We start from the raw sequence: 15,712 nt of genomic DNA, 5'->3' as shown, positions 1-15,712 counted from the left end.
TTTTTTTTTGAAAAGTAGCCTATGCAAGACTACTTGCAAATAACAATGAAGTTTTTCTTCTGGCATAGACCTAGGCTACTTTAAAAATAGTTTGTTTATTGTTCTTTACAAGTAGGCCTACTTCACTTCCTGGCTGATTAACCAACAAAACAAACTGAAGACGGTAGCCTACGGTATTTTTAATAAATTTTTCACAAAACATTTAGATGGTTGGTGCACCCATATTTCAAAGAAGGGATGACCTGGGTCCTGGGAGAACAAAATCTTGTGACATAATGGAGGAATGCTTCCATCGTTACCGTAGTTTAGAATGAGTAGTAGTAGGTACCTTAGATGATCTGCTTTCTTGACAAAACGTGTCAGCTCCGCTTTGTCGCTTCTACCCTTTTTTGGACCTCTGCTATGTTTGCCATATATTAACTTATATGGTCAGAATAAAAACAAATTGCAAGCGCAGGTTACTTTTATTTCAGCGATGTTGGAAAATACAATTGGTTGTAATTCAAGTGGCCCATTTGTGAAATTTCATTTGGAATCTTGTGTTAACTTCCCCGCTTCTCTTACAACTTTTATGGTTTGCCCTTAACCAAGACGGTCTTGCCTTAACATATCTCCGCATCACAACTGTCCAAAAAGTACAGGCTGTGGCTGACATCAGATGCTCTGCAAACATCAACAGTCATATAAGACTGGCAATATAGGCTACAGCTACACGCGTCGGGCTCTTAATTCTTTGCTCTAAAAACTACCAAACCAAGCACGGATGTACCAAAGCAAGCAACTACGGTGTACCAGTATATTGTAATAAGGCTTCGAAGTTGAGGAAAACGAAAATTGACGATAACTACAACGTAAAAAAACGAAAAATCAAGCCGCAGATGGTGTAGCTAACATTCGTATCTACAATGGGCAAATAGGCCTAGCATAAGGCTGAGGCATATGATGAAACCAAGACCTGAACATACACTGCAATATTGAATCCTTTGAAAAAGAACCTACACCAATCATCTTAAACTTACTCTACTCTAACGACTAGAAATATTCATACTAATGATAAGTGATATCAATCATACCAGTGGCAGTAAACGTTCTAAGTCTAAACACTGATTGAACCAAGTAACACAACGAACGATTACTATAGCAAGAAATAAGCTAATCTGGTATAAGCATGAAAATGACGGTACAGTGCATATATGTAAGTCCATAGATCATTGTGAATGCACAGTCCACACATTTGCAGACAATAAGCACTTTATCAGCCACACATATCAAAGTAAACTAGATATACAAATTCAAATAATTGCAAACAATATACAGAACAACGTATGTAATGAAACCAGGGCTGTGGAATCGGAGGAATTTTGGCGTGTCCGGAATGGAGTAATTTAAAAGGCTCACTCCGACTTGATACAAATTAAAATAACGAAAAACAAAATTTTTGTTTAGACTCTTTTTAAAAGAATATAATTTCTTGTTCGCCGTATTTGGGTCTAAAACTTCACCCGAAAACAGAAGTGCTTGTTTTTGTTAAATTTGTAAAAGTCGCTGTATCAATTTCGATCATAACTTTGATGAAATTAAATTTTACAAAAATGGAAAACGATAAAAATTATAAAAAAAATGGAAACTCTGAAGCCGGAGTTGGCTAGTTATAAAACGAGGAGTCGCATATTTTTCGGAAGACTCCACAGCCCTCCCAGACAGCCACTTTATCTGGTCCAAATCTTTACCAGATTGGGTACGATTTTGGCCAAATAGAGTGGCTGTCTGGGTTGCATATAATAGCTTCTTTACAGTGTTCAAATAATCTCAAATGAACTGAATAACGTCAGTGCAAACCATATTGTCTAAGCCAAGGCTTACTTCAAATTACTACAATACATACAATACAATTTTAGTGCCAAACTCCCCTCCAATCTTTTATCACTTTTCAAACCAGTCACATTGCAATTTGCAACAAACTGATGGCAAGCAGGGTGATCACTTGATCAAGAAGAAAAACACAATTAATTTGATTTTCACGTGCGCTCACATATCGTGACAGATTATCTAGCGTTCTAAACTAATCATTATAAGCTATACTCGTAAACGATTAAAACAAAAAAGACGATATTTATGCAACAGTTACAAAGCATAAAAAGACGTACAGTATGAGTAAAACAGAGTATGGTTAACAGTCGTTGAACATTTATAAAATAGCGAATTTCATTTGTTGGCAATGCAGCAAAGTGAGAGCATTTGCCGCAAAATATCCAGTTCATTAGACAAACAGTTACATGTATATTGTATACACACCTAAACACTTAACCGACCCAACAAAGAGAAATTTCTCAGGCTCAAGCGAGTGTGATTCAAGAAAGTTTGAAATGTTGAGAAAATAACAACCAAAAGATTTTTTACAATTACAAGCAATGCCATGTCTGGAGGCATAACCGATTAACCGACACAGTAGTTTAGAAGATATTTGTTTGAGACCATGTAAACTGGGGGAAGAGTAACAAATATCACCTGCAAACTTTATGTGATTAACACAAATATTAAAAAATCAGACAAGACAAGTTAAATCACACTTATGTGCTTTTCTGTTGAATGGTGCATACATACTAAACACTGTGTGACATGCACATATCAGAGGCGTGTTTGTCTAATTCAAAGTTTGGCGTGGTTAATCAATTGACCAAACAATGCTTCTTCATCTGTATTGTATGTAGCAGTAGACAGTGCTATCCCTATTGCTGACGAGTTTTCTTTTAACATGGAGAGCAAACATTCCTGAAAAAAAATATAAGTTATGATGCAGGCCGCATAAAAAAGAACCACAGAAAAGTACTGAAGTTCCTTGATTTATGTCAAAAACCTTCAACACTTAAATAAAAATATATAAATAACATGCTTGGTCGACCTTGGATGTAAACGTTTGTACAATATATATATATTGAAAAGCAAGCATACATCTTACATACCTAATTTGAAGATATTTAATATCAAGGACAAGAGACACAATTAGCTCGACATCTGTTATAGTTCTTACAATGCAATGCTTTTTCATGTCCTGATGTTACTTGCATTATCCGCTTATCAGACAAGACAAAAATTTTCTTTTTCTTACTTGTATTTCATTTTTGTGTGAACTTTTTGGTCTTTCTTAAATACCCCCAGCAGGACTGTCACATCATCACCTTGCATTTTCTGATTCTAGGTAATAATTACCCCTCAGTGAAGTCTTCAAAGAAATTTATGCTTTAAGACAGAAAGTCGTTACAAATTTATGCTCTCACAGTCTCACTGAACTTGTCATCCGGGTCTTTCAGTTCTACAGCTGCACATAAAATAAGCATTTGTAATTAACTTTTACTAATTTTAAGCATGAAATTTCTTAATTTTAGCAGATGAATCTCCACAATAATTAATATATTTAGTAACAAGAAGAGATTCTATTCAATCGAAAGAGAATAAGGACATTCTGATGATCCTCCTTTAGGTGAAACAGGCTGTCAAGGGTTTAGATAGTAATAACTATATTTGGTAACATAACATGTATATATATATAAAGGAAAAGTTTTGTTTTGAAGGTAACCCACAGCTCGACCACAATCAGATTTTGCATTCATATAGCTCATGCGCTTACACTTAAGAGTAATTGTCATTGCAATACATATATTCAGCTTCACAGTGACATTGTTGAAACAATACTATAAAGTCACTCACTAAGTATAACCACAATCTCTACTTCATACTTTGTGAAGATTCTTCCATTAAAAGCAAGAAATTGAAAGCATTTCCAACAAAGCTGTTGTGATCTTTCTTGTGCAAGTTTTGTGAAAAATATCCATTTAAAAGACTTATCTGCACAGGACTTACACAAACAACTTTTCAATTTCTGTAATTTTAGGTATGGTATTAATTATTTTGTCCCATATCATCATTTTAGAAACTAAAATCCTCACTCACAACATAGTTGTAGTATCTGTGAGCTTACAGTAACAGTACTTATTCGAAGTGGTTATATGTAACCATGGTTGCAATCAAAAAGCATTGTTTTGTAAAAAGTGTTGCCAAGGATAGGTTTAAGCTAAGAGTTTTGCCCAAGATTTCAAAATCTCATAAATCACAAGTTTTTGTCTTCAACTACTTTAAACTTTACTAAATTATGGAAAAATTTCTTATCTGGTAACACTAGTGCTGTAAATATAGCCACGCCTTTACTTCGTATTGCTAATTTCAACCCATGTGTTTATTCATCATCAACATCCCTGATCATCAAATACGTAAATAAAGCAACACAAAGTTTGTTTAGATAGCTCCGTTGCTACCCTGTAAATAAGCATTACGTACAGTCGTACACCTGAGATTAGTATGATGACACAAAAGCAGTAAAACACACAGTGAAAAACCAAAACATTACAGTTTACAAAAATATGAACAATACATGTTTTCACACTAGAACTAGATTTCTCTTCAGCTCACTGACATCAGCAACAGCAGAAACGTTTTTTTACTATTTCAGCAACGTTTTCTAACTACCGTAAGTTGTTTTGTTATCAATCATTATTTAATATTTTTTAAGTCAGAATATAAATTAATAATTACCCGGATGGCCTATATCTTTTTTCATTTCTTTCCGTAGCTTTTTCTTCAACTTCCTAGTTCCTATCTTTGTACCTATTATGCTTTTCATCTTACAGAGCAGCAACATTTTAAGTTCTACCAGTTTTTTATTTAATTGTATGTTTTATTTTTTAATTGAAGCAATATTAACTGCAATATAAAAAAATTAATACCACTTGATCATATACCATTGACATAGCCTAGTCTACGTCATGACTTACGGTAGGTTTGTTTGTTAAAGTAGGTACCATACTAAATTTTACTTTTAAATCATAGACCTAGCCTATATCGAATACCGGTACATTGTGTTATACCGGTACGGTACTGCCCTGTATTGTAGCAGGCCAAGTCAAATATAGCCACTCGGCCTTCATAGATTTAGGGCTAATAAAACAGCATAGCCTACGTACAATACTGTAGCCTACATATTCTAATTCAGTATAATGCATCTAAACCTGAACTACGCTTTCATTTATTTGCCAATTATATACCGTATAAAGTTGTAAACTGTATTAGCCTTATTGATCTTTTTGCAATGAGGTTGTTTGGAAAAAAAAGGTTAACTTACGGTATCTTTGATTAGTTTTAAAACAAAAACAATCTGGTTTTTCTGTAAATTTGGAATTATTTGTCAACTATTTAGTCTCACTTAAGTATTCTAGTGAGATCTGATGATCTGACCCTGGTTTATGTTACAGCAATATTATAGGCCTAGTATTTTTTCCTAGGCTTTGATCTTTAAATGCCAGTACGGTATGTTAAATCAATTACATCTTGCTGCTGGCTAGAATTTGAACTGACTGCTGATAATAATGTGTTACAAAATATCTACAGAGCCAAAACTGCTGACAAACTATAGCCTAAGCGAGTACAATCAGCCGACCTCTTCCAAACCTCGACTCGAAAGTCGAACAGATCGAGTTCTCATGTCAAGCGCGAAAGGGAAAAGTTGAAATAATTCAACTTCTGTTTTCACGCTTGAAATCGAGATCTCCAAACCGGTGGCGCGATTCGGTCACGCTTCACGCTCTCAGTGTGAACACTTTTTTTTCAGTGTGAACCATCGTTTTTTTGACACGCTTTATGATTTGCGCTTATGCTTGTCAGTGTGAACCCCGCATTAGCCTTCGTCTGATAGGCTAATAGCCTACTGAACTCGTATAGGCTAATCTAATTTTGTAACCAACCTTGCCTTATCAATATTACTCGGAAATCAAACCTAGACATTGTGACGTAAAACTTGAACTAAGTTGCGCTGATTAGTGTGGAAGTACCCGCAAGCCCGCAACCAGGGGGGGGCATTGGGGGCATTTGCCCCCCCCGAAATTTTTTGAAACAATTTTCAGCGTTCTATGCAGTATGAAATGTAGCCTACTATGAATAGACGTACGTCGTACACGTACAGCCATACTGTAGAGTGTAGACCATAGGCGTGGCCAGGAGGGGGGGGGCGAAAGGGGCCATGGCCCCCCAAATTTTCAAAGCTTGAATTCCGAAGTTGAGCGCTTTGTTGAAAATATAATAAAATTTGTAGAAATTTATAACGTTTTCCAAGACATCTGGCTATAAACACCACAAGGACTTGTTTTAGATTTAGACACACAGAAAGACACCAATAAATTTTGCAAATCGTAAATCGCGCAAAATTTACTCGATTTACGTTTCTTTTAACTAGCCTAATTTGTGGAAGCAATTTCAGAATGGCTTACTCTGTTATGTTTTTGTGTAGCTGAGTTTTTGGTGCTCTCTAATTTGATCCGCAGATTTTGCCCGTTCGTGTGTAAGAGCTACCTTTAATAAGTTAATAGCTGTTTATCTGCTAATAAATTTCATACAAATATTATCCTAAAAGTGTTTCCAGAAAGCGCTATAATCCATTATTTGAGTAATTTTGCAAAAAATTTTCGAGGGAGCATGCCCCCGGACCCCCCTAGAATACGCGTGCGTTCGGCACGCTCTCACTCTCACCAGTTTCATTGCTTCCCCTTGCTCAACCCACCAGGATACGCCACTGCACATCAGGTGGCGATGTCTTAAATCAAACACTTTGTCGTTCTCTTCAATTCATCAAATATTTGGCCCCTCCATTTTTTTTTCCTGGCTACGCCACTGGTGTAGACTATCGAAACCGAAAGTAGGCTACGCTGGTTTGAAGCCATGCTAACGATTTTGTTTGTGGACATTAACATAAAAATGTCACAATGCATCATTTTAATGTTTGTTCTTTGATAAAAATTAAATGCCCCTCCCCGAAAATATTTGCTGGTTGCGGGCCTGAGTACCCGTACTCCCATCGATTCTTAGCGAGGAATTCACCTTACCCTGATTCAATGTCATCAATTGTTGAAGCAACGTAAAAATCGAGTTTTCCTGCTTGAATGGAAGCTACCCAGACAACAAAATCTATCATTTTTGCATTGATTCAACGTCTGCGTCTACATTGAATTAATATAAGTGGTCACAACGGTCAGTGGCGTAGCCAAGGAGGGGGGTTGGGGGTTACAACCCCCCCTTTGGCACGCGTGTGACGTCACGATATTGAGAGTGAATGATTTCAGTCTAAAAAAAAATTGCCTAATTTTAAACAAATCTGCATTAAAAGAGCGAAGTTTGCCAATACCAAACATTCAAACATCTCAGCCAGGAATTAGCAACAAGAAAACATAGAGACTTAGCTTTATTTCCGAAAAATGCCGAAGAAAACATGATCTTATCCTTTTGCTATGCCACCGGACAGCACCATTTTACAGGAATATTCATACGCACATTTTTGTTGAAAATGCTCTCAGAATGCACCAAATTCAATGTAATTTTTCAAAATTTTCTGGGAAAGGCCCCCCAGACCCCCCGCCGCTGGGTGTCGTCTTAGGCGAAGAAACCCCCCTTTCAAAATTCCTGGCTACGCTACTGGTCTGAATTGTTTGCGCCAGCATATGGTTAGGGACTGTAATCATACAAACGACTGTCGTCAATGTGGGCCTAACAACGATAGGAAAGACTTTTTTCTTCTGTATGATTTTTATGTGACGTCACGTGATTCTCTGGATTCGGTCGGTAAAGATAGTGCTGGTGCCAGAGTTCCTGTGTGTAATGTTGATTGATTGATTGATTGAATCTTTATCCTCGGACTGGGAAAGCTTCTTGCAGAGCTTAATCCTGGCAGTTTCGCATACTTGTAGAGGCTTTGAATCACTGACGCAGGCCCGGTCACCGAGATTGACAGAGTGAAGTTTCCGATTGTTGAAGTCTTGTTGCTGAGGAACTATTCCATCCATTAGGTGCCGCTGAATGGAGAGCAGTCCTTAACGTGCGTGCACGTCTGGGGGGCGGCACTTTCAGACAGGACGTTTTTTTTTGTTGATAACGCAAAATTCAATTCAATTCAATTTATTTTTCTTTGTTAGAATGCAAAAGAAATGATATTGTGAAAAAGAAATACAGTAACAAAACCAACAAAAGGAAAAGGTGGCAAAACCTTAATGGTTTAAGACGTGCATGAAAGGATCTAATATTGCGGTATATGCATCAATAAATATAGTTAAGCACGGCCAAGTGCACGGAAAATAAAAGCAAACAGAATGGCAACGTTCAAAACAGTGGCGTAGCCAATGGGGAGGAGGGGTTTGGGGTTTACAACCCCCCCTTTGGCACACATGTGACGTCACGATATTGAGAATGATGCTTTCAGTCTCTATGTCTCTAAAACAAAGTTTGCCTAATTTTAAACGAAACTCCATTAAAAGAGCGAGTTTTGTAAATACCAAACATTCAAATATATCTCAGCCAGGAATTAGCAACAAGAAAACATAGAGACTTACCTTTATTAAGTTAACGAAAAATTCCCAAGAAAACATGATCTTATCCTTTTGCTATGCCACCGGGCAGCACCATTTTACAGGAATATTTATACTGGGAGATTTATACTCACATTTTTGTTGAAAATGCTCTCAGAATGCACCAAATCCAAAGCTGCTGCTGGGTGTCGTCTTTGGCGAGGACGTCGTCAGGCTTCGCCCGCCGGCCCTTAAAACCCCCCCTTTCAAAATTAGGCTACTGGCTACCAGTGACGTTCGGTGGCTTAAACCATTGGGAAAGCAACTTGGAAATATGCTGCAGCAAGGTAGTAGGCACGAGGGGCGTAACCGTCGTAACCGAAGGCAACACTTCCAGCGGGGGGTCTGGGGGGCCTCCCCCAGAAAATTTTGAAAAACACTTCCAATTTGGTGCGCTCTGAGAGCATTTCCAAAACAAAATCTTCGGACTTTCCCAGTCCGAGGATAAAGATTCAATCAATCAATCAAACTGGGACTAGTCTAGAATGTTGGCTGCTTTTTTAGACTGAGCACAAAAACTTATTGTCAATGTCATCTGTAAGCATTTACGACATGCATTGGACTGGTCGGACTGGTGCACTAGTAAAGAGCAAATAATTAGCCTATAAATTAAGCTAGTCCATTCTTGAAGAACACAAGTATGTTTGCTCTGAACTTGTGATGTCAGTCTGTTGACCAAAAGAATTTAAAAAACACTTGTGCTGTTTCAGTACTGGTTGGTTATGGTTAATGTACCCTTTGGAATTGCATGTTTTATTGTAGAATCTATGTTTTTTTTGGTAAGAGAACCAGCTTTATTTTCAGCGTACTCAGTAGCCTATAGTTACAAGCCCGAAAATTACTCATGCGTAGAGGCTGTATTCCTTTCGCCTGAAACCAAAAGCAGCCGCTATGAGATACGCATTGACGTCACTGGGAAAGCAACTTTAACCATAACACCAGATAACAAATCTGATTGGCTAAGCAGCTGGTGTCGTTTTGCAAAACGATTGAGGATTGGATAAAACGAAGGCGTTTTTCAATGTAGGGTAAGCAATTTTGAAAGTTGATTTCCCTGGAGCTTCAGTGATGGTTTCTGACAAAAGCGTTTGCGTTAATTGGCATTTATAGGCAAGACATGCGGTTTGGTGAGGACTTAGACTACTCACAAGCGTTACGAGTAATTCTAGTCACGAACACAGTAATTTTCAAGTTAAAATAGACTTGATTAAAATAATAAGAAGTTAAACCTAGAATTCAGTCATTATATTTTGCATAGTTTTCGCTCAGGTAAGCACTGCTTTCCTTGCTTTCCCTCACCGATCGTCACTGCTGGCTACGCTACTGGTTCAAAACATACAATAATTCCACTTTAAGTCAATTAAAAAAATTTCATTTTCACATGCTTTTTCTTGAAGGGGCGGCAAAATCTGAATCTGCCCCGGGTGGCACATTCCCTAGCTACGCCACTGGTCACTGCGCTCAGAATGTCACTGTAGCTCAAGCTTCCACAGCTAGAGCTAGGTATGGACGAATAAGCTAAGTTATATAGGCCTACTGTCCACCATAGGCGTAGCCAGGGGGGGCGAAAGGGGCCATGGCCCTCCCCCCCAATTTTCAAACTTGGATTCCGAAGTTGAGCCCTTTGTTGAAAATATAATAAAACTTGTAGAAATTTATATCGTTTTCCAAAACATCTGGCTATTTACGCCCCCAGGACTTGTTTTAGACACACAGAAAGACACCAATAAATTTTGCAAGTCGTAAATCGCACAAAGTTTATGCGATTTACGCTTCTTTTAACTAATCTGTGGAAGCAATTTCAGAATCGCTTACTCTGTTCGGTTTTTGTGTAGTTTTTGAGCTTTTGTGTAGCTGAGTTTTTGGTGTTCTTTAATTTTAGCCGCAGTTTTTGCCCGTTCGTGTGCAAGACCTACCTTTAATAAGTTAATAGCTGTTTATCTGCTAATAAATTTCATACAAACATTACCCTAAAAGTGTTTCCAGAAAGCGCTATAATCCATTATTTGAGCGTAATTTTGAAAACATTTTCCGGGGGAGCATGCCCCCGGACCTCCCTAGAAAACGCGTGCCTTCGGCACGCTCTACCCCCCAACCAGTTCCCTTGCTTAACCCACCAGGATACGCCACTGCACATCAGGTGGCGATGTCTTTAATCAAATACTTTGTCGTTCTCTTCGATCTATCAAATATTTGCCCACCCCCAAATATTTTTTCTGGCTACGCCACTGCTGTCCGCTACACCGATCAAACAGTGTTTTAGATTAAAAGACCGGTGCCGGTCTAATAGCCACTGCCAATTTTTTTGGCCTGCTTAGTGACCAGGGTTGCCAGATGGCCTTTTTTAGGCCAAATTCCAGAAAACTGGCCTTTTTAAATTGCAGTTGGCTTAAAAAAATTGATGCAAATAAGGCCAGAAAATCTGGCCTTATTTGGCCCTTTTTATGGCTGCAAGTTTTGACCGGTGTAGAAAGTATTATTTTAAGAAAATTCAATTTCAATTGTAATATAAAAGTATCACTTATCATCACTTAGAGCCTGACCTATATTTGTTTTAATTTTAATTAGTGAGTAGAGACATAGGTAGAGAGTAGAGAATGTGTTAGCGGTGGACAGGGCGGTTCTATTAAGTTGCACCCACCGTAAACCGTATAGGGTGTACCTTAAAAAAAAAAGTTTGATAATTTATGCTCTCACCCCCTACATTTGTGCCATTTGACCTAAAAACAATGTCTGTTAAATTTGAGACAGATCCATTGATATTTAGAGGTCAACCTGGGACTTTGAATTTTTATACTGGGTCATTCCATGCCAAGCGTCCTAGACCTATCAGTTTGACCCTCTTCGATTTTGCTTAAACTTGGTTAAAATGTTATTTGGCATGATTTAGCCATGCATTACAAATTTTAGCTCAGTATCTATTATAGTTTTGAAAATGTGATGCTTTAAAGTTTTAGGTACCCCCTAAACTTTTCCACATTCGGTTTTTTGGATCATTTTCAATTAACCATATCTTTTTCTCCGAAGGTTATACAGTAGAACTCGGTTAATCCGGATTCGATTTGACCGGCGATTCCATCTGGATTAGGCGAAGATCCGGATTAACCGATGACGGTTCTATCAAGCCTGACGTTACCTAGATAGAAGGGTATCGGTAAAAATCACCGAAATTGAACGCATTAGTGTGGTCATCTGCCAATTCCGAGACGCGCGATCACCACGTTAGCGATAGAATTCTTTTGAAATGCAGTATGCATGTAAAACGAATATATTTGTAGACTCTGCGTCTAACGCAAGAACACACTGGCAAAAGTTATATCTTAAGACATGCGTGTCGGAATAATCTGTAGTCACTCAAAACTTTTGAAAACAGTTACAGAAGACAAGTTTCTTTGGAAAACTTACAAAAAATCAAACAAAGTCTTCTATTGGAAAAACATCACCGACATACCGCCGAAAATTCCACCGACATCTTTTCAAGTTACAGTACGAGTTTGAGCATTTGCGCACGAATTTTGCGTTAGGAGGGATTACTGTTCATGAAAAGAAGAAATCCGTAATAATTTGTTGCGTCACATTAACGGAACGATAGATAAGAAATTTCTCGCAATAAGCCACGTTACGTTTTAGCATAAAATGGCAAAACTGTCGGGAAAATCCGGATAAAGCGATAGAGAAAGCGCAACTTTTGTCCGGAATAGGCGAAGATCCGGATTAAATAATCCGGATAATCCGAAGCCGTTTCTCAAGAAAAAGATTACAAATCATTTGTACTTCCAGTTTCATCCGGATTAGGCGAAGATCCGGATTAACCGAATCCGGATTAACCGAGTTCTACTGTATTATATAAAGTTTAATTTTTGTAAAATGATTCACTTTTAGCAATATTACATGATGATTGATGACATTGTCAAAATACAATTAATTTGCAGCATAATGGAGTAATCAAGCCTCAAAGTAGCTCTTTTCTTCACCAAAAACAAATTTTGTGCCATATTTGGAAGTCTGTAACTTTTTTATGAAAAGTAGGATGGTTATTATATTTATCATGTATGCTCTTTCCCTACCAGGCAACAACTTCACCAAGTTTGATAAGTAACATTATATTTGTTAGAAGGTTACAATGCATCAAATTGTGCACCCCAAGCAAAAAAGCCTTATTTTCAGCTCCTGAAGTGAAAATGGAGGTGAAAATCTCTTCTACCAGAAACAAGAACTGGGAGGCGGTCAACATACTCGTTTGCTGTTATATACCCATTGCTCATCTACCTCAATAGATTGTTCTAACGTTTTTTTACATATCTGCTTCCTAACCCTATGTAGGAGGTTCGAGCCGGAGTAGTCAAAAAGCAAATGTGGTGGGGCGATAACAGGCAAACACCGTAAGGTTAAATTTAGTTTTTAAAAATCATTCTTTGCCAAGAATTTTGTGCATATTAATTGTATTGTCACAATTTACTTTGTACAATTCATGATATTATAGTACAGTTGATATATATACAGGGTGACACAAAAAAAAACGTTCATCAGTAAAAATCGAATAACTTCCAAAAATTTATTTAGATTAACACAAAAATTCAGCTACATTAGGTTAAGTATATGTAGCAGACATATCCAAAGTTTCAAGTCTATACCACAAAAACTCTTTGTTTAACTGGCGCTCAAAAAATGTGCTCTAAATGAGCTCCCCGTTGCTGCAAGCACATTTGGATCCGGCGGGCAAAGTTCTCGATGACCCTCCCACATTCTTCCCTTGGGATTGCTTTTATTGTTGCTGTAATTGCTGCCTTTAGATCAGGAATAGTCTGGGGGTTGTTGCCATACACCCTATCCTTAAGGTAGCCCCACAGATAAAAATCTGGAGCGTTCAAGTCCGGTGAATACGGCGACCACTCCGGGTCACACCTGCGGCTGATCAGTCGGTCAGAAAAACGCTGCTGTAGCCATGCCAATGATTGGTTTGATGTGTGGAGGGTGGCACCATCCTGCTGGAACCACCGTCAGGGACCTCCAGTGGTTCCAGAAGGATGGTGCCACCCCCCCGCACCTCAAACCAATCATTGGCATGGCTACAGCAGCGCTTTCCTGACCGACTGATCAGCCGCAGGTGTGACCCGGAGTGGTCGCCGTATTCACCGGACTTGAACGCCCCATATTTTTATCTGTGGGGCTACCTTAAGGATAGAGTGTATGGCAACAACCCCCAGACTATTCCTGATCTAAAGGCAGCAATTACAGCTACAATAAAAGCAATCCCAAGGGAAGAATGTGGGAGGGTCATCGAGAACTTTGCCCGCCGGATCCAAATGTGCTTGCAGCAACGGGGAGCTCATTTAGAGCACATTTTTTGAGCGCCAGTTAAACAAAAAGTTTTTGTGGTATAGACTTGAAACTTTGGAGATGTCTGCTACATATACTTAACCTAATGTAGCTGAATTTTTGGGTTAATCTAAATAAAATTTTGGAAGTTATTTGATTTTTACTGATGAACGTTTTTTTTTGTGTCACCCTGTATAATGATATTATAGTTGAGTGACAAAGTCAAAACTTTGTACTCAAGTTCCTTAGCTAATGTTCTTCAAATGGTTAAACAGTTTATTTTGTAAACACTTTTTACAGGGGTATTTTTATACCACAAGATGGCGTTATTTTGGCTTTATTGCTTGGGGTGCACAATTTGATGCATTGTAACCTTCTAACAAATATAATGTTACTTATCAAACTTAGTGAAGTCGTTGCCTGGTAGGGAAAGAGCATACATGATAAATATAATAACCATCCTACTTTTCATAAAAAAGTTACAGACTTCCAAATATGGCACAAAATTTGCTTTTGGTGAAGAAAAGAGCTACTTTGAGGCTTGATTACTCCATTATGCTGCAAATTAATTGTATTTTGACAATGTCATCATGTAATATTGCTAAAAGTGAATCATTTTACAAAAATTAAACTTTATATAACCTTCGGATAAAAAGATATGGTTAATTGAAAATGATCCAAAAAACCGAATGTGGAAAAGTTTAGGGGTTACCTAAAACTTTAAAGCATCACATTTTCAAAACTATAATAGATACTGAGCTAAAATTTGTAATGCATGGCTAAATCATGCCAAATAACATTTTAACCAAGTTTAAGCAAAATCGAAGAGGGTCAAACTGATAGGTCTAGAACGCTTGGCATGGAATGACCCAGTATAAAATTTCAAAGTCCCAGGTTGACCTCTAAATATCAATGGATCTGTCTCAAATTTAACAGACATTGTTTTTAGGTCAAATGGCACAAATGTAGGGGGTGAGAGCATAAATTATCAAACTTTTTTTTTTTAAGGTACACCCTACCGTAAAGTATACACTTGCCTTGTTTGTTAATGTGATGTGTTTGCATTCCATTTGTGCAATCTTGTCGTATTTTGTTTGCTGCTAAATAATTTCAAAACCGAGTACGGTATTAGTTTTAGTTCTTATGACATCTTAAACGTATTGATTTCGTACTGGGTTGGTCTGTGAATAAGTTTATTATAAAAGCCTACGACAACACATTTCACTGATTGTTGAACACTCCACGTTTACTTCTGATCCGGTTTGCAATACGCAAAATGCTACAGAACGACAGGGAATCTTTGCATTCGTTTATTTTTGATGTTTTAGATTCGTGGTTTTAAACTTCTATACATCAAATAAGTTTTGATGTGAGTGAAGGCTATATTTTATATTGTTATTGCAAAATTGAATTTTATACATTGTTTAGTTGATACAAACAGTGTTTTATTTTAATAATTCTTCTGTAGTCATGTATAGCACTGAAAATAGTTTCCAATCCTGTAGTTGTAGACATCCCTGGTACATATACTCAATAAGACAAATTCATCCTCATTGCTTAGCTCATTAGCTCATTGCTTAGCTAGATGTTCCGAATAGCACTGTTCATGAATTGAAGTAATAATGGTTTCTAGTTCATCTGCTACTACAGTAATTTTTCATTAATCAAATTATGCAAACGAACCGGTCATTATGCTCTGACAGTGCTAAATTATTATCTGTCATATTTGATCGTAAAATGGCATTTTCAAAAAATTATTTCAATTAAGTTGTTAGCGTTTATTTAGCCTTAGAAGTAAATAAAAAATTTGGCCTTTTTTTGGCCTTATTTTATAATGGATTTGGCCTTACTATAGCTTGAGTATCTGGCAACCCTGTTAGTGACAACAACGGTTTTGTAGGTAGGCTATCATTTGGTGTTTCCGACCTAGCCTACATGTTTTTTTAGTTTTG

General features: G+C 37.5%; 1 long non-coding RNA gene across 2 annotated transcripts; it reads right to left on the bottom strand.

The window, feature by feature from the left end:
• Positions 1-790: 790 nt before the first annotated feature.
• On the bottom strand, positions 791-4,753 carry LOC145778610 (uncharacterized). Of its 2 annotated transcripts, none has more exons than XR_014290448.1 (4): positions 4,591-4,753; positions 3,709-3,880; positions 3,110-3,319; positions 791-2,772 (listed from the first exon to the last, which is right to left on the bottom strand). It is a non-coding gene; the product is annotated as an uncharacterized LOC145778610 (long non-coding RNA). The 2 variants fall into 2 exon arrangements; XR_014290449.1 differs by having other exon boundaries at positions 3,738-3,880.
• Positions 4,754-15,712: the final 10,959 nt, after the last annotated feature.

Source organism: Aplidium turbinatum, chromosome 1, assembly GCF_918807975.1.
Source record: "Aplidium turbinatum chromosome 1, kaAplTurb1.1, whole genome shotgun sequence".
In the NCBI taxonomy this organism is placed as follows: Eukaryota; Metazoa; Chordata; class Ascidiacea; order Aplousobranchia; family Polyclinidae; genus Aplidium; species Aplidium turbinatum.
This window is presented reverse-complemented; position numbering and strand designations above follow the sequence as displayed.